The sequence below is a fragment of the Amblyomma maculatum genome, chromosome 2 (genome assembly GCF_055883805.1).
Source record: "Amblyomma maculatum isolate TAMU_Amacu chromosome 2, ASM5588380v1, whole genome shotgun sequence".
NCBI classification, from domain to species: Eukaryota; Metazoa; Arthropoda; class Arachnida; order Ixodida; family Ixodidae; genus Amblyomma; species Amblyomma maculatum.
Window position 1 is genome coordinate 160,079,458 of NC_139345.1, and position 4,891 is coordinate 160,084,348.

The 4,891-nt window shown below is 50.5% G+C and overlaps 1 pseudogene; it reads left to right on the plus strand.

Annotated features, from left to right (window-relative positions):
- The first annotated feature begins 2,027 nt into the window (after positions 1–2,027).
- On the plus strand, positions 2,028–2,895 carry LOC146200296 (uncharacterized; annotated as a pseudogene).
- The last annotated feature ends 1,996 nt before the right edge of the window (positions 2,896–4,891 follow it).

A 4,891-nucleotide genomic window follows, 5' to 3' on the forward strand; every position in this document is an offset into this window, starting at 1 on the left:
TTTCTCCATGTTATACTTCCTTATATCGGCCACCTTGCGCTTATTGATTAGCTTTGATATCTCGGCCAATTCGATCCGGTCTGTTGGATTGGAAGCTTTCATTCTCTGGCGTTTCTTAATCAAATCTTTCGTCTCCTTAGACAGCTTACCGGTATCTTCTCTAACTGTCCTACCGCCTACTTCTACCGCGCACTCAGTAATGATATTTCTGAAACTATTGTTCCTTGCCTCAAGGGTAATGTCGCCATCCTCAGTTAGAGCTGAATACCTATTCTGTAGCGAGATCCTGAACTCTTCTGCCCTCCCCCTCACCGCTAATTCATTGATGGGTTTCTTTCTTACTAATCTGTTGCGTTGCTTCTTCAGATTTAGTTTAATTCGGGACCTCACCATCCTGTGGTCACTGCATCTCACTTTCCCGATTACCTCTACATCTTGCATAATGGCGGGGGTTGAACACGTTATGAAGTCGATTTCATTTTTAGTCTCCCCGTTCGGGCTTTTCCATGTCCATTTCCGGTTCTTCCGTTTGCTGAAGAAGGTATTCATGATTCGTAAGTTATTGCGCTCTGCAAACTCAACTAGTAACTTCCCCCTGCTATTCCTAGAACCAATGCCGTAGTCACCGACTGCCTTGTCTCATGCCTGCTTTTTCCCTACCTTGGCATTGAAGTCGCCCATTAGTACAGTATACTGCGTCTTTACTTTTCGCATTGCCGATTCTACATCTTCGTAGAAGCTTTCAACTGCCTGGTGATCATAACTACATGTAGGTGCATAGGCCTGTACAACCTTCAGTTTATACCGCTTATTAAGCCTAATTACGATGCCTGCCACCCTCTCATTAACACTATAGAATTCATCGATATTACCCGCTATATACTTATTGACAAGGAAACCTACTCCTAGTTATCGCCTCTCCGGTAAGCCTCGATAACACAATACATGCCCATCCTTCAGTACAGTATATGCCTTATTCGGCCTCCTAACCTCACTAAGTCCTATGACATCCCATTTCATACCTTCTAGTTCCTGTAAGAGCACTGCTAAACTAGCTTCACTAGCTAGGGTTCTAGCATTAAAAGTTGCCAGGTTCAGTTTCCAATGGCGGCCTGTCCAGCGGAGCCAGGCTTTCTTAGCACCCCCTGCTGCGTCACAGGTCTGACCGCCGCCGTGGTCAGTTGTTCCGCAGCCGCTGGTGACTGAGGGCCGGGGTTTTGTGGAGCTTATCATGAGAGGTTGCGGCCAATTACTGCACTAGGGTGGCCAACTCCTGTTCTGGTGAGGGAGTGCGTTGCCGGAGGTGTTCACCGGCATCAGGTCGCACCCCAAACCTGTTTATGCAATTCCATCGACACGCGGATTTTTTTTTTTTTTTCCGGTGGAGAATTGCGCGGCACCGGGATTTGAGCCCCGGTCCTCTTGCATGCGAGGCGGATGTTCTACCGCTACGCCACCGCTGCACCGCTGGAGGGGGCGGGTAAGACCCCTCAATAAAGGGGCTTTAGGGGCGGGCAGGTTAGCCAACGCAGACAGCGTGGTTTCAAACGAGTGACGGTTTGGAGCTGCCCTCGCTAAAGCAGTATGCACGCTTGCTTCCTTTCTTCTGTTATTGCGAAAGCAATACTACTTGCACTTTCAAGCCTTCAGCGTAGCGAGGCGGTGCATACCATTGACCTTTAGCTTCACCTCTGGTGTGACGTCATGCCATCTGCCGCAAAAACCGGTGGCCCAACGCGCGCCTTCAGCCATGCGAGGCGGTGCACACCAACGTGGCCTAACTCCCGCTCTTTCCGCAAGGAGCGCTACAGAGAAAGTGACTTCATGCCATCTGCCACAAAAACCGGGGGCCCAACTCTCGCCATCAGCCATGCGAGGCGGTGCTACAGTGAACTAGCGGAGCATACCAACGGCTGCCTAACTCCCGCTCCTTCCGCAAGGAGCGCTACAGACGGAGTGACGTCATACAGTTGGATAAATCGAACCCTGGCTCACGCCGTCAGCCATATGAGGTGATGTGCTGAACGATGCCGCCTACCGCTAAGGCAGCTCGCCGGAATGAACGGATGAAGCAACGGCGAGCTACGGAGACGGAAGAAGAGCGTGAAGAAAGACTTTCTAAGCGGCATGCCCAGTATGCAGCTCGGCGACAACATACAACCTCCTCTGCGGAAACAACTGGAGAATGGAATATGGATTTTATGAGTTCGCTCAACACCATGAATAGCGATACCGAAGACAGTAGCGTATCTCTCTTCAGTGTAGAACGTTGGAACAGGACCAAACGGCAGCGACGTGGCCAAGAAACCCCAGAACAGCGACAGCAGCGACTCGAGAAGGAACGTGCGTTTCGGGCCAAGGAAAAGGAAAGCCGAAGGAAACGACGTGCCGAAGAAACAGCCGAAAAGCGAGAAGAGCGTTTGAAGAAGAGACGGGAGAAGTCTCTCGCCAAGGCTGGCCTGGCTCAACCCGAGGGAGACGTTGCCGAACAGCGTCGCGAAGACTACGAGAGAGGAGTCGGGGAGTTTGAGTCGGCCACGCGTGAATTTTACAGACGTTTCACCAACAACCCGTTCGGCTATGAGTGTTCGGTGTGCGACCGATTGTGGCACAAGGACAAACTTACACCGGCAAGCGCATTGATGTTTCCTACTTTGCTAAAGGCTTATCCGGAATGGAACGAAGAGACCCTAGACAGTGCAGTCGTATTCAACGTATAAGGGTAGCCTTAGGGAAGAGGAGATACCGCTGTATAGCATGTTCAAGGGCTATAAGTACCCGCCGATGCCGGAAGGTTTGCCTCGATTAAACCCAGTGGCCGAGCGACTACTGTCAGCCACACCACCAGCTGAACCAGGGCGTAGCCACAGTTGCTTTCGCAACTACCAGGCTTAAAGGGACACTGCAACACTTTTTGCAAAAGTTGGGCTTTCAGCAGAAAGCCATAGTTTTCCATGCTACGAACTCGAATATCAGATTAAAATTAGGCAGAATAAAGCAGAAATAGCCTTTTTTTTTTCAGCAGAAATGTGCAGCCCGCGCGACGGGGCTCACCGCGGGTCGTGCCGCCACCCGTGATTGGCCAAGACGTCGCGTGACGACATTCTGAGGACCGGGGAAGCTGCCGATTCGGCTCCTTCGCTGCGCTGGGTTGATCGCAGCTCTCTGCGGCTTTGTGAATGTCATTATGGCATGCAATTTCCACATGAATGACCATCGGGATTTTTACCGCATGTATCCATACCAGATACGCCCACAAACAATGCAGCACATCCATCCGTTGTGGGGAGCGTAGATTTGGCATGAAAGCTTGCTTTGATTACAGTGAGGCATTTTGAAAAGTAGTGTGTGTCATTATTAGCCGAAACTACATGGCCCTCAGCGAAACCTCGGCCCGCATATTCCTGGGAAGGAAGGGCAGCGACCAGTGCCCTAGCCGACTACTTCCGTCTCAGGCCTCTCACCCCGCCCGAAAGGTCATTTTTGGGAAAAATGAACCCAAAGCTTTGTGTACCAAATCCTGCTTTGAATGCCAGTCGCGGTACCTTGTGTAAATGAAGAATTTTATAGAAAGGGTGAAGCAGTACACAGCTGCCACCAGGCAAATGAGCAATAAGCGAAGCGCGGTTGCGGAGCTCTGCAATGCATACGAGGTATTGACGGGGCCATTGTACTGGAGACCAAGTCAAATGCGCGCAGAATGCTGCTTGAGTCACACGACATTGAAAGCTTTTCCTTTCTATCCTACTGTCACAATACACGTTTAGTGAATTGACGGCTGATGTATGTTGAAAGCCAAGCTGCAGCTCCTCCGCGCCCATACCTTCATGAGAAAACCGTGTTCCGAAATGTGTTTTCTTACAAGAGGTTCGTCGTTTTCATTTCCAACCTAATGTGCATCCCCAAACAAGACAGGGCTATGTAAAATGACGAGGCAGCGACGTGTGCCAAATCGCAAGGCCATGTATGAACAACTTCGATGATTGATTGCTTGGACGTACCGAAGGAAACCTCGCTCTCTGCGCTCCTTACCTGAATGCGCCTATACCCAGCTGAGCGGTACACTCCTTATCTTCTAATAATGCTCCCGTAAGGGTTCCACGAACATATCAAGCACGTGCCGTGCTGGAAACGATCTCGCAGTCTTCACAACCTAGCTTCGACACAGGCGTGGACTCTTCTTAATCATCTGCTAGTTCGCAAAAATAATCAGCGCATGCTACTAATGAGTTGTCCATGTTTAGCACAGAAGCCGTTGCGCGAAGCTTTTGCGCATAAAAAGAAAGAAATCGAGACACGTGAATACAACCATGCGCCGAAGCTGTCTGACCGTCCCATCATGAGATTGCAGTCCATGAATGGATCGCAGATGACTGTCCCGACTGTTTTGTACAAGGAAACAGAAGGAATCGCGTCATGGTTCAGCCATGCCTTTTTGTAAAAGCCCTATAGAAATCGCATTAGGAACAGACTGCATGTAGTCACAGTTACGAAAATGCTTCGAGTAGAATGCTTCCTTTTGTCGGCTTGAATTTATCTCTCTTCTCAGCAACGCCGCATTGCGCCGCGAGCTTTTAATGCAATGGAATATTACATCGTCGCGTCCACAGCTGTTCGTGCATCCGAACACATGCAGAGCTGTGCTGTATCAGGTGCACAACACTAAGTTGACGTGTTTTGTACGGCCGCAACGCACGCAAAACGTGGAACAGCGCCCGCCGAAAACCCCCTCCGTTGGCTCTGAATACCTCCGGCTCCTCACGGTGACGTCACGACGGACGGAGAAGCGAGGTTTCTCCCTCCGCTTTCCTCCTCTGTACCAGTCGCGCGGGGCGCGGGAAATTTGAATTGTGCGCTTTCAGTGGACGATTGCGCAGGTGTTTTATGCATA